The sequence below is a fragment of the Ahaetulla prasina genome, chromosome 5 (assembly GCF_028640845.1).
Source record: "Ahaetulla prasina isolate Xishuangbanna chromosome 5, ASM2864084v1, whole genome shotgun sequence".
Taxonomy (NCBI): domain Eukaryota; kingdom Metazoa; phylum Chordata; class Lepidosauria; order Squamata; family Colubridae; genus Ahaetulla; species Ahaetulla prasina.
In genome coordinates this window covers 129,068,153-129,095,107 of record NC_080543.1, presented here as the reverse complement: position 1 = coordinate 129,095,107, position 26,955 = coordinate 129,068,153, and the positions used below count along the sequence as shown (strand labels likewise).

General features: G+C 41.9%; 1 pseudogene; it reads right to left on the bottom strand.

The window, feature by feature from the left end:
* Positions 1–13,876: 13,876 nt before the first annotated feature.
* LOC131199981 (uncharacterized) overlaps positions 13,877–26,955 on the bottom strand; it is a 238,225-nt pseudogene continuing 225,146 nt past the window's right edge.

Below are 26,955 nucleotides of genomic sequence, written 5' to 3'. Positions count from 1 at the left end.
GAGAAGCAACCAATATGATGATTCTTACTAATATGACTATTAAGATTATTATATTTAATAATATTATTATATTCTTATTAGAAGATATGTTAAGAGGGAGAAATGAATAGATGTATTATACTCATCATTATTATTGTAAGATTAGAGAATCGGTATCAGTGTAATGAACACTGTTGTAAATTTTGATCGTTGTTGCAGAGATATTTGTTCCCAGATGACACACTGTTTAATGGAAGATGGAATGCTTAAGTTAAAATATAAATAAAAAACCTTTTTCCTTTTTTTTTTTAAAAAAAAGAAACTTTAACCACTAAAACAATGCAGATATTATGTCATCTCTGAGTTACTTTTTGTTGCCTAGTTCTTGTTATAGCTTTAAATCATATATAGATTGAACCTGTAAAAATCCACAGGAATTTCACCTGGTTGCCCTCAGTCTAAAATTTGAAAGGGATTCCTAAAAGCCAATAGCAATTGTTTTTTTTTTTTTAAGATTTCCAGGATAATTGAAAACTCTGCTTGCCAAACTATTTTCCACTGGAGTCTTCAGTTCAAAATGTGTATGATTGGAAGATGTTAAAATGGCTTTCCGTTCTCCATACTGTGAAAAGTGTCATGACTGTCGATTTCTGCATCTAAAGCTGTTGTGAACACAACAAGACAAAGCAGAGTTGTTTCCTTTTCCTGTTCGCTCAACTTGCTATTTTTGTAATCTTTGCGGGGAGGGGCAGGGGGAGGAATTACGCATTTGTTGGAAGAAATGTCCATCTGGGTTCAGTTTCAAGTGGGAAGAAAGACACTAGAAACATGGAGACTGCTTGAAAAGATTGTTTAATGATGGACAGGACCACACGGTTTTGAGGTCCTGGGTAAAAAAAAAAAAGAACATGGGAGAGAGAGAGAAAGAGAGAGGGAGAGAGAGGGAGACAGAGGGAGAGAGATTTATACCCTCCATTCGGCTTTGAATTTGACTTTCTATTCTGATTGGTTGTCAGACTCCCATGGGGCCATGCAGGGGTAACTTTGTAGGTTGTCCTTTGAGTCCCAAGCTTGGTTGAATCTTGCTGGGTGATGTAATCTCCCCAGGTGCCATGTGGCGAGTTGTATTGCTAGATGGGTAGAGGGTAATCCTACCTTTGTTGGATCTTGGGTGAGAGCATTTGCTTATGAATAGACCTAGCTCTCTCTTTATCTCTTATGTGCTGATATCTGCTATGGGCTATTGAGGAGGGTGGGGGCTATTAAGAGAGAGTCTGCTTCCTGCCTAAAAAACATGTTTCTCCATTTCTCATCCAGGGACATATAATATTCTGCCTTTTTAATGTTTCCTAGAATATTTCATTCTTCTAGGATGTGTGTAACCTAGGATGTATGTAACCTTCATTCTCCTACAATGTATGTACCCACTAACAATGAAAATGAAAGGAAAAAAAAGGAAGATTAAAGAAAATGCCTTAGAAAACATGTCATAAATCATGTGAGTTTTCTCAAAATTCCTCTTCTTTACCCTCAATTAGGATAAAAGAAAATGTTCATAAATACACGTCTGCCATCCATTCCAGCAGAGCAATTGTTATTATGTAAGAATTATTGTGGCCATCCTCCAAGCATTGATCGATAATTATTTTGCTCATTTGACAGGTCTTGATTTTTGATGAACGTATCTTTTCTTTTATGTACTCTGAGAGCATATGCACCCAAGACAAATTCCTTGTATGTCCAATCACACTTGGCCAATTAAAAAATTCTATTCTATTCTATTGATATCTTCATATGGTTAAAATGTTACGTCTGACTTGTAAATGACAGATGGAAAAGAAAATTAACAGTATTGTGGATTGTTTTACTCCGACTTTGGCAAAGTCATACATCTCAAGGATATCCTGCAGTAAAATAACTGGAAAAAAGTCATCGTTGCAACTGAACTAGAAATGATGCTAACGAGCTTAATAATTTGAATTTAGTTCTATTAGAAGAAACGGCTTAGCTAAAGAGAAAAACTGATATGATTAGAAATGTCTGTCCCCAGCAGATCTGTTTTTAATGAAAAAGTCAAAGAAAAACACACAAACACATAGACAGCTCTGTTCAAAATCAGGCTTTAATGAAGTCATGACTTCTTTCATACTAAATCTGTGTGTGTGTGTGTGTGTGTGTATGTGTGTGTGTGTGTGTGTGTGTGTGTATATAGGTCTTTGGTTGTTCGGGTTTTCTCCCGTGTAGAATTGGAAGTGTCTTGGCGACGTTTCGACAAAGTCTCATTCGTCATCTTCAGGCTTCAGCTTCGTGCTTCTGGGAGCAATGTGTGATCGCAGCTGTTTCTTCCTTTTAACTGCTAGTGGGGGTTTGAACTGATTGGGTGGGAGCTTGGCTGTGCTCTGATTGGATGGGGGTTTTTCTGTGCTCTGATTGGCTGGGGGTGTGTCCTGTGTTGGTGGGGGCTTGGTTGTGCTCAGTCTAGTCTGTGCTGCAGGGGATTTGAGCTGGTGAGCTGCATAGCTGTTGTTTGGCTTTGTGGTGGTGCTACATCTTCATAGTGGGTGTCAGTCTGCTGCATGAATGGATTGGAGGGTTTGAAATGGCTAATGTTGCAGCTGCGGTCTGGCTTCTGGTCCTTGGTTGTGCTTCATGATCAGTGTGGGTTTGGGTCTGCTTTCTGGGTGGATGTGCGGTGGTGACATCCTGTGTGGACCTTGTGAGTGTGGGTCTGGTGTCATTCCTCGTGTTAGGGACTCGTTTGTCAATAAGGCGGGTTTCAAATGGCTGGTAGGCGGGAGGTGTCATCTCGTTTGTTCATGCTGTGTGGGCGTTTTCTATCTCAATGGCTTCTCTGATTATTCTGTTGTTAAAGTGTTCAGTTTTGGCGATAGTTCTGGTCTTTTAAAGTCAATATCATGTCCTGTGACTTTAAAGTGTTGGACCAGGAAGAAGTTAGTTCCTCTTTTTGGTTCCTCTTTTTGAATGAATTCTTGTGTTCTTCAATCGTGCACTTATTCTTCTGTTGGTTTGTCAATGTATGTGCACCGCCTCCCATTGGACAAACCAACAGAAGAATAAGTGCATTGAAGAACACAAATTCATTCAAAAGAGGAACCAACTTCTTCCTGGTCCAACACTTTAAAGTCACAGGACATGATATTGACTTTAAAAGACCAGAACTATCGAAAACTGAACACTTTAACAACAGAATAATCAGAGAAGCCATTGAGATACACACAGCATGAACAACGAGATGACACCTCCGCCTGCAGCCATTTGAAACCATATTGACGAGTCTAACACGAGGAATGACACCAGACCCACACTCACAAGGTCCACACAGGATGTCACCACCAGACCAGCAGACCCAAACCCACTGATCATGAAGCGACCAGGACCAGAAGCCAGACCGCAGCTGCAACATTAGCCATTTCAAACCCCTCCAATCCATTCATGCAGCAGACTGACACCCATGTGATACTGAGCAAACAACGGCAGCTCACCAGCTCAAATCCCCTGCAGCACAGACTGGGCACCAAGCCCCCCACTCAGGGACACCCCAATCAGGCACAGAAAACCCCTAATCAGAGCACAGCCAACTCGCAATCGGTTCAAACAGTTAAGGAAGAAATAGCTCGATCACATTGCTCCCAGAAGCACACTGAAGCCTGGTGACGAATGAGACTTTGGAAGTCACGTTCCAATTCTGCGGGAGAAAACTGAACAACTAAAGACCTCATAAGTGAAAACCTCAGAAAATATATATATATATATATATATATATATATATATATATATATATATATATATATATATATATATATATATATATATATATGATTTTGTATATCTCTTGCTCTTTTCTTTTCAATTTATATCAGGAAAGACAGTGGGCTTCCTAATCAATCTGAATACCTGGAATATTTTCCTGGGTTTCATACACAACAAAAGGGCCATTCGGGGAATATTTATCTATCCGTTCATTTGTTATTTATAACCCATCTCATTTTCTCAGGACCCTGGACAGCGTACAATGAAAATGAAGTGTGGAAAAACCCAATCTAATGCAGACTTTTCATATTTTTTAACTTACTTGCGGCAAACCCTTCTCTGTGCAAAGTACAATTAAATAATTCAGCTTATTTGGTGCTGAGAAAATGTTACAGCATTAAGGACTCAATTTCATTCCTTACTCATTACACAATTATATACTCAGTTGGAACACACTGTTGCTATGAATTGTTTATGCTGTGTTTGCATAGAGTGGAAAGACTTCTGTGTCTATAGAATTGAAATCAAAATTTAATAAAGAGCCGGGTATGTGCTTATGCCTGAAACTGCAAAAGGTGGGAATATTAAGCATTCTGATAAAAATGTATGCCTTGTGGTGACTCCTGATAAATTCAGCTCATCAGGTAGGAATTAGTTTTGTTTCCTTCCACACTCTGCAGAACCCTGGAAGTAGAATGGACATTGGATGGTCCTAGTTTTAACAAACCGTAATTGAGAGGGGGGGGAAGTGGGGGAGAGAGGAAGAGGGAGACGGAATTTGGTTTAAAAAGAATTCATTAATAATAGTGTTATCTACATTCATGAGCCAGTGTCAGTTTAGGTGCTCAAGAATGTCAAGGGATTTTTGTTACATTGCAAAAGTTTGAGGCCCTGGGATCTAGGCAGGAAAACAGAGGAAAAGAGAGGAACTTACAAGGAAGGAAGAAGGAAGGGAGGGAGGGAGGGAGGGAGGGAGGGAGGAGGAAAGGAAGGAAAGAAAGAAGGAAGGAGGCAGGCAGGGATTGAGGGAGGGAGGGAGGAAAGAAGGGAGGAAGGGAGGGAGGGAGGAAGGAAAGAAGGAGGCAGGCAGGCAGGGAGGAAGGAAGGAAGGAAAGAAGGAAGGAAGGAGGCACGCCGGGAGGGAGGGAGGAAGGAAGGAAGGAAGGGACGAAGAAAGGAAGGGATGAAGGAAGGAAGGAAGAATGAAGGAGGCAGGCAGGGAGGGAGACAATTCTTTGTTCAGTCATAGGAAGTAGAAGACATAGAGATTGACAAAAAGAGGCTATGAGTAATTCTGCAATGCCATAGTCTAAAATTTTCAACAACGAAAAAAGCTTCTCTACCCTTCTGCTCAGTTCTGCAAGGGGAGGGGAGGAGAGGCGAGATGATTCCTGATTGATTGGATAATAGGAATAAATTATTAGCCCTTATAGTACCCGAAAAAGAATTAATCTTCTGAGCACAGTGAAATTAAAAGGTTTTGGCTTGCCTGATCTGAACAAAGTATGATGAATTTTTAATACTGTGAATTAATTAGGCACGTAATGAGGAATAGGTTGCATAATAGAGCTAATTCTGATAAATAGCAAAATAATCTAAATCCTGAGAGAAATAAATATCATTTATCATGAGAATATCCAAAATTTAGTTCTGGGAGAGATACAAACGATAAGAGATTTTTGCCAAAAAAAATTAAAATAAAATAAATACAATGTATTGAAATAATTCCACTTGCTAATTTTGCATTATGTAAAGTGATGTCATATGTAATTACATTACCTGTTGACCCTTATCTATAACTTTTCTGGTAAGGCTGCTGGGATATTAGTCATTTTGCAAGAAGGTAATGTAGCATAAAATATGGGTATTGTTATTTAATGCACTGTCCACGCCAGGTGTAACATATTATGAGTTGCTTCCGTTCTGTAGGTTATTAAATCTGTTTGGCTCTGATAAGTTTGCATCTGAATTGTGAGATATAATACAAATCAAACTGAAGTGAGATACACTAGAACCTCTGGTCACGAACACTTCTGACCACGACCAATTTGGGCTCCGACCAAAAAAATTCACTTCCCCCCCCCGCAGCCGATTTCCCCTTCCGCGCCTTTTTTTTATTTTATTTTTTTGATAAGCGCCAAATTTTCAAATTTAGGTTCGGGTCACGACCAAATCAGTTGGCAACCAAAGTTATGGAATGAATTATGGTCATGACCAGAGGTTCTACCGTACTCTTAATCCAATGAAAACAATAGGAGGTTTTCATCAATAAATGGTTTTTCCTTTCTTCTACACATAGGAAGGGATTTCTGCAAGAAGAAAGTCATGAGAGGCGTAGTAGTGCAGTGGTTAGAATGCAGTACTGCAGGCTAATTCTGCCGACTGCTGGCAGTTCGATTCTCACCAGCTCAAGGTTGATTCAGATTTCCACACAAGTCCCATAAATAAATACATAGGTGTTCTGTTTCCCTCCCCCTAATACTCCCAGCAAAGAGTCAGTCAGAGGCCTTCTTTTCTCCTTTTATTTACATAGATACATGTCCTGGCCACGTCTACCCACGGGCCTGCCAAGTTTCTGGAGATAACAAGGAAATTATAGATAAGGCCAGAATTACTCACGAATATATTCTTCCCTCCATTGAGACAGTTAGCTCGCGCCAATTCATTGCTTTGTCCAAGACAAAAAACCAGGAAGTCCCGCCTCCTATTTATAGTCTCTGCAGATGTCACTGCATGACAATTATGACTTGGCTTTGTCCCAACTCTTTCGCTGCTACGCACGCCGATCACGCCTACGTAATCTTGCATCACTCCAAAACTGTTCTTGGGGCGTTGCCAAATCAGAAGGAGGCTCCAGGGAATCAGGCTTTGCCGGCCCCTCCTCCTCCCTTTGAGTGGGTGCCAGGGAGGGAAAGGGCTCAAGAGAAGCAGGGCTGGCCAGGTCTTCTCCCTCACTTTCTGAATCATCCGAGTCCAGGAGTCCGGGTCCAGGAACCTGGGTCACAACAATAGGATTATCCTATGCCTGATTGAATAACTTTCTTCACCCTCTGAAAATTTCGCTTGGTCTTAAAACTTTTGGATCTTTCTATCCCAATAAAAGTGCCCAACTTAGTTTAAGATTCTTTCTTTCTTTTTTTCTTTCTTTCTTTCTTTCTTTCTTTCTTTCTTTCTTTCTTTCTTTCCTTCCTTCCTTCCTTCCTTCCTTCCTTCCTTCCTTCCCCCCCCTCTCTCAGAACAATTAAAATAATGAGGAAATGAAGAAAGTCAGTGTGAAAGCAAAACAAAACTCTGCATTATTAACATAAGTATAAAAAGATAGTTAGGGCATTTTATAAAGCTGCATTAGGAAATCATTCCGAATTATGCAGCAATCAAAAGTCTTTCATATTGTGTGCATGAACTGGCATTGACTGACAATGATAAATGATATTCTGTTCTGTTATTCATTTGATGATAATGTGCCGTTCACATCTGAATAGCTTTATCTGCCCATGGAATTCTCCAAGGTTCTTGGCATTGTTCAGTTGTGATTTGATAATAGACAGTTTTCTGAATGGCACGCTGGAGTTTGGGAATGAATGTTGTTTCACATTTATAGCTGAGTAGAGATCTTGCATGTTTTATTTATTCAAAGGGTGAAGGGTGATTTTAGAAGAAAAATAGAAGTCTGCTAATATATAACGATACGTATGGTATCATTAGAGGTTTAAGAAGAATTTTTCCCATACTTGTCTGTCCCTCCCCCCTCATTTCCACCCACACAAAAGATATTAATGAAACTTATCTACAAATTGGAATACCAGCTATGAACTCTGAAGTTTAGATTTAGAATTTTGCAGTAAGAGGCTTCTGCAGGGATCTTTAGTAGCATCTACTAATGACATCCCTCCTTGATAAGAAAATATATATTTAGAAGATCAGCTCAATCAAGGGAGGAATCAGAATATTAATAATCACGAATATTTGTACCTAAGATAGAACTGGTGCAAATAGGACAAAACTTAATGAATATTCATTTTGAAATGCATCACATCTACAATGACTGATCAAACAATAAAAACAGAATAAATATATTCCAATTCTAACACCTATAGAACCCAAAGTTTGAAATATATATTTTAATTAGCTTTTAAAAAAAAATCATATGTAATGAAAAATCATTCAACGTGTTTTCTTCAGCTGGTGCATATGTTGTTACATATGCTTTACATTCTTTAAACAATTATAATTAGATTAAAATCTGCATATCTCGAATATGTTTTTTTTCCCGTAGATTAAACCCACCATATTCTATTTAGTGTTCCAAAACATGTTGATGAAATTGCATTCTGGAAAATTTTTGAAAGATTGCTTGGTTGGTAGGTAGGTAGGTATATTTAACCCTTGTGTATGTAGTAATGATAGACAGCATATTCTAACTAGCATTCTTCAAATACCTGCTAGGTCTGGGTTTGTTCTTCATTGTTCCAGATTTCAAGACATGGAATAATGGATTAAAATGGTAAGGTATTCTGATTGAATGTTAGCAACCTTCCTGATGGAAAGAACAATTCAATTGGAATAAATTGAATTCTTGCAGACAAAGCACCCCACAGAATTAATGACAGAAATAGGAATGAATCTACTGTCATCCAAAGATGCTTATATTGCAAGTAATAAAGTACTGTTTACTTAGATAGATGTTATGCATGCTACCGTTGAAAATGGTATCGACTATAATCATTTTTTTTAACCCTTGGCAATGACAATGTGCTGGGGAAAAAAGGGGGACACCAAACAAATTATTTACTAGAGTAGATAATTTCAAATACAACTTGGTTGTACTTTTTTTCTTCCCCCTGGTCTGCTGGTTAAACATTCTATTTCTGAACACCTGCTTTAATCTGTTCTACTACTTCAGATAGTAAATAGTCTTACTGAAGATCAGATTCTCATCTTTATTTTAAATCTAATGTTTTATTTGTCAATAAGTATGTTGATGTTGTTGGAAGAAATATCCATCTGGTTCAGTTCCAAGACACTGGAGACAAAATGGAGGCTGGAGGCTGATTGGAAAGAGGCTCCATTTATTGTTGAAGCAGAACCACCAAGCACGTGTGATTCTGGGTAGCTGACCGCATGGAGTTGAGAGTTGGTGGCTTTTATACCTTCTCCTGGGCTTTGCACTTGAGCTTCCTGTTCCTGTGCAAGAAATGTATTCTATTGGCTATTGCCAGACTCCCATGGGTACATGTGGGGTCATGTTTGTCTGAGTTAAGATTTGGTTGAAGTTTGGACTCTCTGAGATGATGTAATGAAGAGGCTTGTGTTCTGAAAGGCTGTTGGGCAATTTCTATTGTGTCTTAATGGCTTTCCCCCTGTTTTGGCTCTTGGATGAGGGCTAATCCCATTCTGCCTTTGTTCAGAATATCAAATTACCAAATCTGCATTTCTAAAAACTGGCCTCAACTCAGTTTCTACTTGGGGCAGAGCAACCAGGGCTCGGAGTTTCTGTCTCCCTTAAAAATATATATATTTCTCCTTTAGGGAAAATATAAATGCCTTTTTAATATTTCTCAAAATATTTCATTCTTCTAAGGGGAGGAGCGATCTTCCCTCAATGTTTTGTATTGTTTAGCTTCAAATCAAGGCCTTGGCAACAAAGAAGAAAACATGCCTTTCGTTAATGCTGCAAAATAGCCTAAAAGACCAAGTGTGCAATGAGCAGTGAGATCAATAGTACAATCAATAGACCCAGAGAAGGATAAGATAACCTTATGATTAGTAAACAGGCAACAATTCATACAAGCATCCCTAAACAAAGCATGATCAATGACCTTAATATTCAGAGAAAGTGGACTGAATGTAACTCATGGGAATGAGCCCAACAGTAGAAGATTAGGGAATAAAAAGTCCCAACGAGTTGTTTCCGGTGCTAGCAATGTGAATTATAATAACTAGGGGAGGCACACCACAAAATTGTACATTTGCAGTTGGTAATAAAAGCTTTAGTCTGTTAATTTTTCCCCCTCTGGATTTTTAGGAGACATCAATGGAGTTAGGCATGGTTTCAGATTAATTCTCGAAATGAAAAGGAAAAAAAAGGCTATGTAGAAGGCATTTTATGGGGGGTTATATGTTGTGGATGTTGTGGTTTTAATTCTTGTAAGCCATTCCATTTTTGTGAGATGGGCAGCAGTATCTATCTATCTATCTATCTATCTATCTATCTATCTATCTATCTATCTATCTATCTATCTATCTATCTATCCATCCATCCATCCATCCATCCATCCATCCATCCATCCATCCATCCATCCATCCATCCATCCATCTATCTATCTATCTATCTATCTATCTATCTATCTATCTATCTATCTATCTATCTATCTATCTATCATCTACTCTCATCTGTCTGTCTGTCTGTCTGCCTGTCTGTCTGTCTGTCTGTCTGTCTGTCTATCTATCCATCCATCCATCCATCTATCTCCATCTCCATCATCTCCCTATCTCCCTATCTATCTATCTATCTATCTATCTATCTATCTATCTATCTATCTATCTATCTATCTATTTCTGTGATTCCAAGAAAAAGATGCACTTTTTGAAGCAGCAGTAAATAGATTCTGCTTTGGATAGAGCTGGATTCTTTGTAGATAAATACTAAATTGCATTGAGGATTATGTACAATAGGAAAGAAGATCAAATATTTGTACCATATAATTGATATTGTCTGTAAATGCCCTTAGGAAGTGCTAAGACTCGACTGACAATAAACAGCACACACACACACCCCAAAAAATCTCAGCATGTTGTAAAGGATGTTCACCGAGGAAGGAAATTCATTCAGAACATACTCCTGCAGAAATAAAAGAAACAACAAATGTAGGCCCCAAAGGTGTTTTTTTCAAGAGGCAACTGGACTTTCTGGTTTTTCTTTGAAGACGTTTCGATTCTCATCCAGGAAGTTTCTTCAGCTCTGACTGGATGGTGGGGAAATGGAAGGATTTATGCTTCTTGCAGACAGTTGCTCATTTGCATTCTTTTTGTGGATCGTTAAGGATAACTGAAGGTTTATCTGTGTCCTCAGGGTCACCTGAGTTGTGTAAATGGGTGTGGAGCCTTCTTGGAACTGTTGAAAGGACTGTGTTGTAGGTTGGAGATAGATGAATATCATATCCCTCCCTCTCTGTTGAAAGAGGACTGTTCAATTTTGACAGAGATGGACTCTTTGTCTTCAAAGAAAAACCAGAAAGTCCAGTTGCCTCTTGAAAAAACAACAACAAGGGAGACAACCACACCCTGGATGACTGAGAATCTCCCTAGACATTCAACAAATGTAGACTAATTTTCACTGTTTACATACAATCTATAATCCTTTCCTGCATAACTGGAAAGAATTCACAGGTACACGAGGGCTTCTTAAGATCTCTTTCCCTGTATAGGTAACGCCTTGACTTACAACAATTCACTCAGTGACCATTTGCGCTTGCAACAGCACTGAAAAGTGACTTATGACCATTTTTCAGACTTATGAACATTTCAGAATCCTCACTGCAATTTTTCAGACTTACGAACATTGTTACATGCTCAAAATTCGGACACTTGGCCACTGAACTCCTATTTATGATGGTGTTCTGTCCCCTTGCCTCATCCGAGCGATGACTTAATTAGCCGGCAACTATAAGCTTCTGGCAGCAAACTAGGGAGCATATGCCAAATGTCTCTTTTATCTCTCTTGATGCCGATAAGTCAACCAGGAACAAACAGTACTTCAGCTCTAGTTAAGCAGTTGATTTGCTTGCCACGAAGTGGTATAGCAGCCCTTGCTGCTTTTATATCTTGTGGGGTATGGCTCCATGACTCAACACTTCCTAGGCCTGCCCCACCCCTGCTTCTGTTGTTCCTGCCTCTCCTGCCTATGAAACCTAGGGTCCAGCCAGGCCTGATTACCATCAGCCGGGTCTGGAGGCATGGCCGGCGGGACGGAAGAGTTAGGGGACGGAGGCCTCATTATCTCCTCTACCTGGCCTGCCTCTGGCTCCTGGAGCCAGGGAAGCCAGTGCTCCAGAGGTAAGTCCTGATGACCCTTCCCCCTCACTTTCCAAGTCACTTTTTGGCAGGGGGCCCAGCTCAGGGGGTGCAGGCACAATAGACGGTTGCAGAGTCGCGGAGTCATGTGATCCTCTTTTGTGATCTTCTGGCAAGCAAAGACAGTGGGGAAGCCAGATTCCCTTAACAGCCATGTTACCCACTTAACAACTGCAGTGCTTCACTTAACAGTTGTGGCAAGAAAGGTTGTAAAATGGTTCTAAAATGGGGCAAAACTCATTTAACAAATGTCTTGCTTAGCAACAGAAGTTTTGGGCTCAATTGTGGTCATAAATCCTGGGCTACCATATTAAGTGAGAGCTGTCTTCTCTGTCCACATATATGGAGGGCATATGTTTGCCTTTAATCTCATCTGAATCAGGCAAGAATGGGCACTACATACAGTAGTGGTCAAAATTGTGGAAACCATTTGGGAAAAGTGTATTTTTGAGGTTTGATGGCTAATAACACCATTACTTTTTTTTGAGTTTCAAGATAATCCTATTCCACTGCTGGAATAGCCTGGGAATAGCTTAGACCTTAACCCAATTGAAAATTTATGGAGAGACTAAAGAAACTTGTTCGTCAGAAGCGACCCAGCAATAAAACCCAGTTAATAGAAGCAATCATTCAATCTTGGTTTCACATTATAACAGCTGCAAAACTAAAAGACTTGGTTCACTCCATGGGAAGACATTGTAAGACCATAATTCATGCTAAAGGTTACCCAACGAAGTATTCACTCACATGGTGATCATTTTTGTATATTTCTATGGTGATAATTTTTTGTATATCTCGTTTTTTCTACGTCTTTCACTTTTCTTCTTTATACTGTAACTGCTATTCTAATAGCAAATCCTTCCAAAAAGTTATTGCATTACATTCTTGATTAAATTATCTTTCTATTAATATATAATTTTATGGTACTACTCCAAAAAAAGTGGTGTTCTTAGCTAGTTTTAGAAAATACACTTTTCCCAAAAGATTTCCACAATTATGGCCACTAATGTATTTATTTATTTATTTTATTTATTTATTTGATTTTTATACCGCCCTTCTCCCGAAGGACTCAGGGCGGTGTACAGGCAAGATAAAACAATACAATATACAGATTAAAATATCATTTAAAAAACTTATTTAAATTAGCCTAAAATTAAAAAATTTCCATACTAAAAACCCCGTTTAAAAATGGATAAAAGATAAAATTCAATTTAAGACAGCCCCGCGCAAATAAAAAGATGCGTCTTCAGTTCGCGACGGAATGTCCGAAGGTCAGGTATTTGGCGTAAACCCGGGGGAAGTTCGTTCCAGAGTGTGGGAGCCCCCACAGAGAAGGACCTTCCCCTGGGGGCCGCCAGCCGACATTGCTTGGCGGACGGCACCCTGAGAAGTCCCTCTCTGTGAGAGCGTACGGGTCGGTGGGAGGCATGTTGTATAAGTAGGGAAAGACATCTATTTTTCAGCTTCCTTCGTAAGACCTTCAAACCTGGGATATTTATTAATAGTGGGCTCTCTTAAATATTCTCTTGGTTCTCTGAGGCTTCATGGAATATCTGTGAACATATGTGAGCATTCAGGTTTGGTCGCCGCGATGTAAAAAAGATGCTGAGACTCTAGAAAGAGTGCAGAGAAGAGTAACAAAGATGATTAGGGGACTGGAGGCTAAAACATATGAAGAACGGTTGCAGGAACTGGGTATGTCTAGTTTAATGAAAAGAAGGACTAGGGGAGACATGATAGCAGTGTTCCGATATCTCAGGGGTTGCCACAAAGAAGAGGGAGTTGGGCTGTTCTCCATAGCACCTGAAGGTAGAACAAGAAGCAATGGGTGGAAACTGATCAAAGAAAGAAACAACTTAGAACTAGGTAGAAATTTCTTGACAGTTAGAACAATTAATAAGTGGAATGACTTGCCTGCAGAAGTTGTGAATGCTCCAACACTGGAAATTTTTAAGAAAATGTTGGATAACCATTTGTCTGAGATGGTGTAGGGTTTCCTGCCTGGACAGGGGGTTGGACTAGAAGGTCTCCAAGGTCCCTTCCAACTCTGTTGTTGTTGTTGTTGTTGTTGTTGTTGTTGTTGTTGTTATTGTTATTGTTGTTGTTGTTGTTGTTGTTGTTGTTGTTGTTGTTATTATTATTATTATTATTATTATTATTATTATTATTATTATTATTATTATTATTATTATTATTATATATGCATTTCCAAAAAGTGCTAGAGAAGTTTAGTTAGCCAACAATCTGGTATGGCTTTGTAAAAAAATTAGCACCCACCCCTCTCCTAAAAGAATGAAATAGTTTAAGAAATATTAAAAAGGCAGAATATTATATTTCCTTGGATGAGAAACAGAGAGACATGTTTTTAAGAGGAAGAAAGCAGCCCCCACCTTCCTTAACAGCCCTCAGCAGATGTCAGCACTTAAGAGATAAAGAGCTTATTGAAAGAAGCCAAAGTATCTGGGTAGCTCTATTCATAGGCAAAGCAAAAACTGCAGGCAGAAATCCATTCAGCTCAGGATATTTTGAAATTCCCTGCAGCAAGGTCTGAACAAAGGTAGGATTAGCCCTCAGCCACAATCGGAATTGCCCAACGCCCCTTCATTGCATCACCCTTGGAAACTTCAACCAAACTTAGCTCAGACAAGCACCTGAGGATTTGTACTTTGCCTATAGAGCGAGCTAGGACCTCTACATAACCCCTACAGGAGTCTAACAACAGCTAAGAGAATACATGTTCTTGCACAGAAACAGGAAGCTCAAGTGCCAAGCCCAAAAAAAGGTATAACAGCCCCCCACACACACACACTCAACTCCATGTGGTCGGCTGCCCCAGAACCATGTGCTTGGTGGTTCTGCTTCATTTTTCCAATTAGCCTCCAGCCTCTATTTTGTCTCCTGGCTTGGAACTGAACCAGATGGATATTTCTTCCCACAGCTTCTAGATTTTTAATTGCAGAGAGAGAGGTAGGGGAGGCAGGCAGGCAGGCAGATAATAGACACTCTGATACCATGTTTTTCACCCCAGATCTTATTCCTAATGGAGTGTGTTCTGCTGTGTATTCCTAGGAAGCCATTCATTCACACAAATTCATTTTGAGCAGGGAAAATTGCAAAAGGATTTTTTTTTTTTAATCTCAAAGATGCAATTTTTGGATCCTTATTTTCTTGAAGAAATGATCGATATTTTTTTATCTCCCAAGAGAATTTACTGCTTTTGAAAATCTTGCATCTTGGCTAACTTGGTGGCTTGTTCTTTTTGAAAGCAAAAGCAAAATATGAAATTTGATGACCTATGGATGGTATTTTATTAATATGCCCCATAATTTTTTTCTTAATGTTCTAGCTGTATATATGCTGAAAGAAGAATTGACTTCCTGTGTCAGGACACTTAGAAAAATGCCTTTGAAAGCACTTAGCTGACTGATTGTCTTTGCCTGACTTGTTTAGAGTTCAGTGTTGTTTGCCGTAATAACTCTGGCTTTTGATAAGCTGGTTTAACATGAATCAAAGGCACTGTCAGGGGCTAAAAGAAAGCAGGCTGTTTTCCCACAAAATATGTGGTGTCCAGAAAAAATGGCTACAACTGACTTGAAGCATGATTTTTAAGGACTTAACTTAGTCTTAGATCATCTGAACAGCTCTTGTCATTCATCTGGCTGGTCTGAAAATAACATGTACAGGGACACACGGACACACACACACAAAGAGGGAGAGGGAGAGAGGGGGGGGAAGGAGAGAGTGAGAGACAGGGAGAGAGAGAGAGAGAGAGAGAGAGAGAGAGAGAGAGAGAGAGAGAGAGAGAGAGAGAGAGAGACCAGTGGTAAAAATCCATTTTTTTTCACTACCGGTTCCGTGGGTGTGGCTTGGTGGGTGTGGCAGGGGAAGGATACTGCAAAATCTCCAGTCCCACCCCACTCTGGGGCCAGTCAAAGGTGGTATTTGCCGAACTACTCAAAATTTCTGCTACCGGTTCTCCAGAATCTGTCAGAACTTGCTGAATAGCACCCCTGAGACAAACATATGGAGAGAGAGACAGATACAGAGAGAAAGACAGACAGAGAGAGAGAGAGACAGAGAGAGACAGAGACAGAGAGAAAGAGGAAGAGGAAGGGTTGGATTGTAAAAGCTTTACAAGAAGTATGAATAAATAAGGGCTACTTCTCGTACTGATCAAACTATAAATCTCAGTTACTGAAATAGGTCTATTCAGTTTGGATCCTCAGGATGTCTGTTCAGGATGGAGCAAAATCTGGGAACCCAGCTCTAAGACCTTTGAGTTGTCACCGTCTCACAGCCCAAAAAACCTCACTGGATTTATGAATGGGATAAAATTAGGGAGAAACCACATACATACACAATGACACCCACTGTGACGACCTAGGCTTCCTGAGTCACTAAAACACACGAGCAGTCCCAAAAACCTCTTTTATTGCAATATCTGTGAATTAGGTTCATTCACAGCTGAGTCCCAATTAGTTGCAAAAAGTCCTTCGGGATAATCAGCAACCTTTATCTCCCTTGACACGCTGCCAAAGACCTACTAGGCAATGCCACACAGATTCCAGAATCAAACAGGGATGCTGACTGGGAATGGAATTAACAACATTGCTTTCCTGCAAAGGGCCCACGTGCCTTTGCTCCTCCTATATGTCTTATGGGAGGGGGCCAATCATCTCCAGGCCTTACTCTTGTGTCATCCCTTTTGTTTTAACTATTTGTGCCTTTTGGCAGCTCTGCACATGCGCGCACTAGGAACAGGCTCCTCTTGTTCCCCTGCCTCTCTGCTGTGCGACTGTGTAGGCTCCGGAGTCCATGCATAACTTCCAGATGGTCCTGGCCCCATCTCTGCCTCTGATGCAGAGCCCTTGTCCAGGCCTTCCCCAGACTCCAGGACTGGCCCATGTTCTTCCTCAGGCTCCTTACTGTCCGACTCTGCTGCCAGCTCTGCAAATCACTCATAAAGTCCCAAAGATGCTTTTTCCCCCCCACAAAAGGGAACTTTATTGAAAAAGCAACTTTGGGACAACCATGAGCTGTGTTCTGTCCTCCCTCGCCTCCGTCCGAGTGATGGCTTAATTAGCTGGCACTATCAGCTCTGGCAGCAGAATAGCCAGCGTCTGCCAAGAGCCTCCGTTATCTTCCACAATGCTGGTGAGTCACCTAGAAACAAACTTCAGCTCTTAATCAGTGGATTTGCCTGTTACAAAGAGACACAGCAGCTCTCGCTGCCTTTTATATCCTGTGGGATGTGGCTCCATGACTCAGCACTTCCTGGACCTGCCCCACCCTTGCTTCTGTTGTTCCCTCCTCTCCTACCTACGAAACCTAGGGTTCAACCAAGCCTGATTGCCGTCAGCTGGGTCTGCAGGTGTGGCATGGGGGGGGGGGAAAGAGTCAGGGGACAGAGGCCTCGTTATCTCCTCCACCTGGCCTACTTCTGGCTCCTGGAGTTGAGCCAGGGAAGCCGGTGCTCCCGAGGTAAGTCCTGATTGCCCTTCCCCCTCACTGTCCAAGTCACTTTCTGGCAGGAGGCCCAGCTCCAAGTCACTTTCTGGAAGCAGGGCCAGCTCAGGGGGCGCAGACACAACAAGCTGGATGATGGAGAACCTCCATAGACATCACTCAATAAAGGCATCCACAAAAAGATATCAGAGGTAGGATGAAATACCATACATATGCAATAAATCAAAAAGTAACAAGCTACTAAGTTAGAGAGAAAGAAGAATCTATCCTACCCTTATGTCCCAGAATTCTTTGGTCAACCCAACAGATTTAGGCTGTGCCACCTTGGAGAAGATTCAAGTGAAAGCACCCATATCATGCAAAGTTAGTTTATGAAAGCAACCGTGTTTTTCCTCTGTAAGAGGATTTTCAAGAATTGTTACGTATCGACTCAGAAGGTTACTCTCTGCTGGGAACAGATAAAGTGGTCTGTCTCGGTTTCGAACTTCTTCAAGTTTCGTTTGTGTTTTCGGATTGAGGTGATTTGAAACATCCCTGCATTGGCATTGAGATGTTCCTTTCCGAAAGAGGTAGGTGTTCCGTTACAACGTGGCCTCGTGCAAATTTTGCCCTATTTGGCATTTGTTCACTTTAACCTTTAGTCCGGCTGACGGAAAATGCCCAGAACTTTTCTCAAACGCTCCCCAATTCCTCTAAATTTTCCGATATCAATACATCATCGTAGTAGGAACTACCCTGGGAGCCCTTGCAGAAGTCGTTCCATTAAGTTTTGGAACAGCCCGGTGCCACACTCACCCCAAATTGTAATCGGGTACACTTGAAGCACCCTGTGAGTTACAATCGTTTGGGCTTCAGCTGTGTTGGCGTCTACGGGCAGTTGTTGGTAGGCTTGAGCCAAGTCTAACTTTGCAAAGACTTGCCCTTGCCCCAAGAGTGCAGCAAGTGTTGCACCACGGGAACGGGTGCGCTTTCTGTAAGGCTTTGTTTAGCGTCGCCTTGTAGTCAGCGCAGATTCTAATGACCCATCTGGTTTTACTGGGGTGACGATTGGCGTCTCCCACTTTGCGTGATCGACTGGCACCAAAATCCCTGATTTATGAGCTTATCTAGCTCCTTGTCAATTTTTGGTTTAAGGGCAAAGGACTCTCCTTGCCTTTAACCTAATGGAGCTACCTGGGGTCTAAGTTGAAGGAAATAGGGGTCCCCTTGTACTTGCCCAGGCAGTCCTTGAAGACATCTTGAACTCGTTCATGAGTATGTCTTTCAGGTTACAGTCACTTCTGTAGATGCCAGTCACTCCCATGCCCAGTGCAGAAACCAGTCTAGTCCCAACAAACTAGGCAGGGTCCCTTCGACGATCGTGATGGGCAGGGTCTTCTTGTGGTCCGTACTCGACTCGGACAGAGGTGGTCCCTCGAACAGGATGCGATTCCCTTGGTAGTCGTGGACTCGTGGCCGTTGTGTTTGCAGGTGGCGCTTGGCGACTGATGGCAAACTTTGCCAAAGTGTCCCAGGACATGATGGTGATCGCTGACCGGTGTCCACTTCTCGGGCACCGTACTCCTTCTATTTTGGGTTTGGTGAAGATCTTCTTCTCCACCCGGGTTGGTGACCTATGACCACAGTCGTTTGGTTTGAATCGCGCCTTTTTGTTTGAGCCAATCGCGGGTTGCCTTGCCGATCCAGCGCTCTGATTAGCGATTTGAATTTTCGGCGGGAAGGTTGGGGAGCTCGACAGACTTGAGCTAGGTGCCCTTTCTTCGCACCGCCGACATGTTGCGTCCTTGAACTTGCAGCGTTGGCGCTGGTGTTGACCTCCAACTTCGCATTCGTCCGGTCCTCTTTGGCGTTTCTCGGTTCAGACCCCTTCCTCATCCTCACCGTCAGTTCGGTCTGGATCTCTTCTTGGTGCACGGGGTTGACTTTGTGCTCGCCTTTGGTGTGAGAGGCTTTGCAGGGTCTCCGCCGCTTGGGTGGACATTTCATGCGCTCTGGCCGTCCAGGCGTTGCCAGCGATCAGGTTGCTTTTGATAGCCGCCTCCGCATAGCGCATGTCTCTGACCCCTGATGAGTTGCTCCAGCAGCACCTCGTCCAGGTCTCGGTATCCCACAGTCTTTGGAGGCTTTCCGCAGGGCGGCCATGTAGTCGCCGATGGACTCGCCCTCTCTGGCTGTCGCTCTCCAAATTCAAAAGCGCCTGCGTATTTGGGCGGCGTTGGCGAAATGGTTTTTAGAAGGGTTTGCAGAGTTTGCCATGATACCGATTGTACCGGCGTTGGCTCTGCCAGGGCTTCCGCGATGTCGATGACCTCGGGACCGCAGTGGCTCAAGAAGTATGCCCTTTTGCGGTTGTCTGGAACTCCTTGCAGTTCGTTGGCTTCTAGAAAGCTTTCGAAACGGGTCATATACGTTCCCCATTTCTCTCTAGCTGGGTCAAACGGTGCGGGCGGAGTGTAACTGGCCATCTCCGCGTTTCTGCCCTGTGTTTGCTGGGTTCGGTTCTTCCGTGCTTCAGCTCGGTTCTGGTGCTCCTTAACCTCGATATCCCACCTTCGTCGCCAGTGTTAAGTTCGGGAAGTAACGAGGCTGGAGACCAGGGTAGTGACAACAGCTCTTTAATATAGGGTGAACCCAGCAACCTGGCTGGGGAAAAACATCTCTTTATATACTGTTCCACCAGCGGCTACAACCAATCAGCAACGTGCTGGTTTCCCGCCAAAATATTTAAAGATACATAACAGGTTCCGTGGGTGTGGCTTGGTGGGTGTGGCAGGGGAAGGATACTGCAAAATCTCCAGTCCCACCCCACTCTGGGGCCAGTCAAAGGTGGTATTTGCCGAACTACTCAAAATTTCTGCTACCGGTTCTCCAGAATCTGTCAGAACTTGCTGAATAGCACCCCTGAGACAAACATATGGAGAGAGAGACAGATACAGAGAGAAAGACAGACAGAGAGAGAGAGAGAGAGAGAGAGAGACAGAGACAGAGACAGAGACAGAGACAGAGACAGAGAGAAAGAGGAAGAGGAAGGGTTGGATTGTAGAAGCTTTACAAGAAGTATGAATAAATAAGGGCTACTTCTCGTACTGATCAAACTATAAATCTCAGTTACTGAAATAGGTCTATTCAGTTTGGATCCTCAGGATGTCTGTTCAGGATGGAGCAAAATCTGGGAACCCAGCTCTAAGACCTTTGAGTTGTCACCGTCTCACAGCCCAAAAAACCTCACTGGATTTATGAATGGGATAAAATTAGGGAGAAACCACATACATACACAATGACACCCACTGTGACGACCTAGGCTTCCTGAGTCACTAAAACACACGAGCAGTCCCAAAAACCTCTTTTATTGCAATATCTGTGAATTAGGTTCATTCACAGCTGAGTCCCAATTAGTTGCAAAAAGTCCTTCGGGATAATCAGCAACCTTTATCTCCCTTGACACGCTGCCAAAGACCTACTTGGCAATGCCACACAGATTCCAGAATCAAACAGGGATGCTGACTGGGAATGGAATTAGCAACATTGCTTTCCTGCAAAGGGCCCACGTGCCTTTGCTCCTCCTATATGTCTTATGGGAGGGGGCCAATCATCTCCAGGCCTTACTCTTGTGTCATCCCTTTTGTTTTAACTATTTGTGCCTTTTGGCAGCTCTGCACATGCGCGCACTAGGAACAGGCTCCTCTTGTTCCCCTGCCTCTGCTGTGCGACTGTGTAGGCTGGAGTCCATGCATAACTTCCAGATGGTCCTGGCCCCATCTCTGCCTCTGATGCAGAGCCCTTGTCCAGGCCTTCCCCAGACTCCAGGACTGGCCCATGTTCTTCCTCAGGCTCCTTACTGTCCGACTCTGCTGCCAGCTCTGCAAATCACTCATAAAGTCCCAAAGATGCTTTTTCCCCCCCACAAAAGGGAACTTTATTGAAAAAGCAACTTTGGGACAACCATGAGCTGTGTTCTGTCCTCCCTTGCCTCCGTCCGAGTGATGGCTTAATTAGCTGGCACTATCAGCTCTGGCAGCAGAATAGCCAGCGTCTGCCAAGAGCCTCCGTTATCTTCCACAATGCTGGTGAGTCACCTAGAAACAAACTTCAGCTCTTAATCAGTGGATTTGCCTGTTACAAAGAGACACAGCAGCTCTCGCTGCCTTTTATATCCTGTGGGGTGTGGCTCCATGACTCAGCACTTCCTGGACCTGTCCCACCCTTGCTTCTGTTGTTCCCTCCTCTCCTACCTACGAAACCTAGGGTTCAATCAAGCCTGATTGCCGTCAGCTGGGTCTGCAGGTGTGGCCTGGGGAGGGAGGAAGAGTCAGGGGACAGAGGCCTCGTTATCTCCTCCACCTGGCCTGCTTCTGGCTCCTGGAGTTGAGCCAGGGAAGCCGGTGCTCCCGAGGTAAGTCCTGATTGCCCTTCCCCCTCACTGTCCAAGTCACTTTCTGGCAGGAGGCCCAGCTCCAAGTCACTTTCTGGCAGCAGGGCCAGCTCAGGGGGCGCAGACACAACAAGCTGGGTGATGGAGAACCTCCATAGACATCACTCAATAAAGGCATCCACAAAAAGATATCAGAGGTAGGATGAAATACCATACATATGCAATAAATCAAAAAGTAACAAGCTACTAAGTTAGAGAGAAAGAAGAATCTATCCCACCCTTATGTCCCAGAATTCTTTGGTCAACCCAACAGATTTAGGCTGTGCCACCTTGGAGAAGATTCAAGTGAAAGCACCCATATCATGCAAAGTTAGTTTATGAAAGCAACCGTGTTTTTCCTCTGTAAGAGGATTTTCAAGAATTGTTACGTATCGACTCAGAAGGTTACTCTCTGCTGGGAACAGATAAAGTGGTCTGTCTCGGTTTCGAACTTCTTCAAGTTTCGTTTGTGTTTTCGGATTGAGGTGATTTGAAACATCCCTGCCTTGGCATTGAGATGTTCCTTTCCGAAAGAGGTAGGTGTTCCGTTACAACGTGGCCTCGTGCAAATTTTGCCCTATTTGACGGCTAGAAAGTATTCTTATTTCACATTTGCAATGTGTACCAGGCATAAGCAACGGAGGGAAAGGCATGTTATCCTGCCCTGGAGCTTCCTTGCTTTACAACATATGGGAAACGCTTACTCACTCCTCTCAGATTCTCGGAGGCAGAATGGGTGATGATGCCTTCAAGCTCAGAATATTCAGCAGCACATGGTGTTCAGTTCTGCTGTCCTAACAGAGGAAAAGTAGCAGCTGTTTCCTGTTTATACCACCCAAGATATCCTCCATTCTGTAGACCGGGGATTCTATTATCTTCACGGAGAATTGAAAGTGAGATGGAGAAATTCATCCACAGTTAACAAGACACCAGAGTCATATGTGATAAAATAAAAGGAGCAAGGGAGGGAAGGCTGTAAAGCAGTGGTAGTCAACCTGGTCCCTAATTGCCCACTAGTGGGCGTTTCAGCTTTCATGGTGGCTGGTAGGGGTTTTGTCCGATATGGAAGCATTTTCCTTTTTTAAAAATTTAATTGACTTTAAAAAAAAATATAGCATTATTTAAAAACATTTTCATTAGGTTTTCATAAAATTCCCTGTGACAATTTAAATTTCTGAAAATATACTATTTGTGTCGCGCATAAGTTTAGTTCACGTTACGTAAGTGAAACTAAATTTATTTATTTATTTAATCATATTTGTATACCGCCCTATCTCCCAAGGGACTCAGGGCGGTTTACAGCCAAGTAAAAAATATACATAAATACAAGTTAAAACCCCAATTAAAAAACTTATTAAATACGGCCGAATATTAAAACCCCAATAGAATACTAAAAACCCCATTAAAACCAAATTTAAAATTCTAGTCCAGTCCTGCGCAGATAAAAAGATGTGTCTTAAGCTCGTGGCGAAAGGTTCGAAGGTCAGGAAGTTGGCGAAGTCCTGGGGGAAATTCGTTCCAGAGGGTGGGAGCCCCCACAGAAAAGGCCCTTCCCCTGGGCGTCGCCAGCCAGCACTGCCTGGCTGATGGCACCCTGAGGAGTCCCTCCCTGTGAGAGCGTACGGGTCGGTGGGAGGCAATCGGTGGCAGTAGACGGTCCCGTAAGTATCCCGGCCCAATGCCATGGAGCGCTTTAAAGATAATTACCAAAACCTTGAAGTGCTAAATGGTGCTATAGTGCGACCACAAACAAAAGAGCCTCCTCCCAGAATAGCCCGCACATCTCCCCCCACACCACCCAGCAGTAACAGACAATTAGAGCTGGTAGCCGGCGCCCCCACCCAACCCAATCCACGATGCGCGAGAGGCATGCACAGATGACGATACACTTTATAAATCACCATTACTGTGGAACCGGTGGGTGGTTAGAAAATTTTACTACTAACAGAGATACAAAAGTGGGCGGTAGGTATAAAAAGGTTGACTACCCCTGCTTTAAAGAGTACCCTTCTAGCAGTTTGTACAAAATGTAATGCTTAGGTTGAACATTGTTTATATGTATAACTTGTTGCTTCAATGAATTGCAGGTAGACCTCGTCTTGCAACAGTTCATTTAGTGGTTATTTGAAATTACAATGTGGGTTGAGACCATGCTTCATGCTTATGGCTGCATCCTTATGGCCACTTGATCAAAATTCAGACACTTGGCCACTGGCTCATGTTTATGACGGTTGCAGTATCCCGAGGTCATGTGATCTCTTTTTGCCACCTTCTACAAGTCAATGGGGAAGTCGGATTCACTTAACAACCATGTCACTAATTTAAGAACAGCTGTAATTCACTTAACTGTCGCAGGAAAGATCGTAAAATGGAGCAAAATTCGCTTAACAAATATCTCACTTAGGAACAAAAAAAATGGACTGTGTTGTAGTCATAAATCGAGGACTATCTATGCAGTATTAAGAGAGTAGAGTAGAGTAGAGTAGAGTAGAGTAGAGTAGAGTAGAGTAGAGTAGAACAGAACAGAACAGAACAGAACAGAACAGATCAGAACAGAACAGAACAGAACAGAAAACAGTTGGAAGGGACCTTGTAGGTCATTTAGTCCAATCCCCTGCTCAAACAGGGGACCAGTGATGCAGGGGATTCTACTAGTTCGGACTGGTTCGGGCAAACCAGTAGCTCTGATAATCAGGTGGGAGTGAACCGGTTAGCCCCAACAATCAGATGGGCCCACCCACCTGCCTGCACTATTTTCCTATCTTTATCTTTTCAGCTGATTTGTGTGGAAGAGCAGATATCTGCACCTAAGCTACGTTTCTCCTCTGAAGATAATGTTGTAGTGAAGATTGCAGAAGTGAATATTTCTTCAAACTATATACATGCAGCACGTGATCACCAAACCGGTTGTGAAGCCTGGAGGATCCCACCACTGCAGGACACCCTATAAAATTTCTGACAGATGGCTATCCAGGCTCTTGAAAGCCTCCAGTGATGAAGCACCCACAACTTCAACTTAAACAACTTAAACAACTTAAAGACCTTGGAGTTTTCATATCAAATGATCTAAGTGCCAAAACCCACTGCAACTACATCGCAAAAAAGGCTTTAAGAGTTGTAAACCTAATCTTGCGTAGCTTCTTCTCCAAAAACACTACACTACTAACCAGAGCATATAAAACATTTGCTAGACCAATTCTTGAATACAGCTTGACTGTCTGGAACCCACACCTCATTTCGGACATTTGAGCATGTCCAGAAATATTTTACAAGAAGAGTTCTCCACTCATCTGTTTACAACAAAATACCTTATGCCACCAGACTTGAAATCCTGGGTTTAGAAAATTTAGAACTACATTGCCTTCGACATGACTATGAGTTTAACTCATAGAATCATCAATTACAATGTCCTTCCTGTCGAAGACTACTTCAGCTTCAATTGCAACAATACGTGAGCACACAATAGATTTAAACTTAATCTTCAATCTTGATTGCAGAAAATATGACTTCAGTAACAGAGTTGTTAATACTTGGAATATACTACCTGACTCTGTGGTCTCTTCCCAAAATCCCCAAAGCTTCAACCAAAAACTGTCTACTATTGACCTCACCGCATTCCTAAGAGGTCTGTAAAGGGTGTGCATAAGAGAACAAGTGTGCCTACCGTTCCTGTCCTATTGTTTCCTTTCGTTATATCCAATTAATACAGTTATTACATATTCATGCTTATATATATGCTTATATATTGTATAGTTATTTCATGCTTATGCTTATATATACTGTGTGACAAAATAAATAAATAAAATAAATAAATAAAAACTTCTGAAGGCAAGGTGTTCCATTGATTGATTATTCTGTCAGAAAATTTCACATTATTTCTTGGTTGAATCTCTCCTTGATCAGTTTCCATCCATTGCGTCTTAATTCCACAAAATACCTTCATGTTACCTCCAAAAGAGACATTTTAATGTTCTTTAATACTTTGGGAAGATATCATTATTATCATCATCATCATCTCCAGTTTTCCCAACGTTTATGTGCACATTTTTGCTGGCATGGACATTTTAGAGACTTTCATTTTTCTAATCTCCGTAAAAGTAGAACATAAATCAAGCAAGCAAATAAGTAATCTAGATGAGGATTTTTAAAAAAAAAAAAAAACAATTTCCAAAATGTATGCAAATGATATCCTGGAGAAAATCTATAAAGCTAGTTTCTAAGAGTTGACACTGAGTTGATAGTGCATAACCATCATCAATCACATAAATTTTGTACATTTTTGTCTCACTTTGAACAAACAAACCTGAAGTGTGTATCAGTGAATACACTGATGACTTGGGCCATCCAAAAAATGGAAGTTTTTTGAAAGATAATTACATTTAAGTAGAAACTTTTTGAGCCAAATTCAATTTTTGTTGACAATAATCACACATTATGCCTTTTTTTTTTAGGAAGAATGTATCTTCCTACTGCCTTCTCCAGGAGTTATTTCTGACTTCTCATTCTAGTTCATTCTCTTAGTATCTCCTGGAGATCTCTCCAATTTTCTTGAGATTAGTGAAGGTCAGCTAGTTGCAGCTATCTAATGTCACTTCTGAGCATACATTTTTGCCCACTTAGCTACATCAAAAAGACAGTTTAGAAGAGACCTTTGTGTGAATCCAGTTTTGGTGGGATTTTTTTGTGTCAGAAGCATCACAAATAAAATAAGACATGCTATATGACGTAAACTTTAGAATATAAAAGATTATGTACACAGAAAATGTGTACATTAAAAAAAAATATGTACAAATTAAGCAGACCTTAATGACCTGGAACTTACGTTCCCAAATGAAGCCAGCTCTGACCCTACATAATTTACACCCCAATTATGATCCTGTTTTCCCCCTCCCCCCCCCAGGGTGTGTCATCAATCACATTTGCCAACGGAGCAATTTCGCAAGTTGTAGAGGCCACTCCCTTCCGGCAGCTGTAGGTAACCTTGGGATACAGCCTTGAGAGAGATAAGCATGGAATGTGCATCTGTCTTTAGCTGCCATGCCATTTTGCCGGTTCCCCATCCCTCCGACCGATGGCAACTCAAGAGAATTTTTATTGGCCAAGTGTGATTGGACACACAAGGAATTTGTCTTGGTGCATATGCTCTCAGTGTTCATAAAAGAAAAGATACCTTCATCAAGGTTCAACATTTACAACACTTAATGATAGTCATAGGGTACAAATTTAACACTTAATGATGCAACACTTAAAGATAA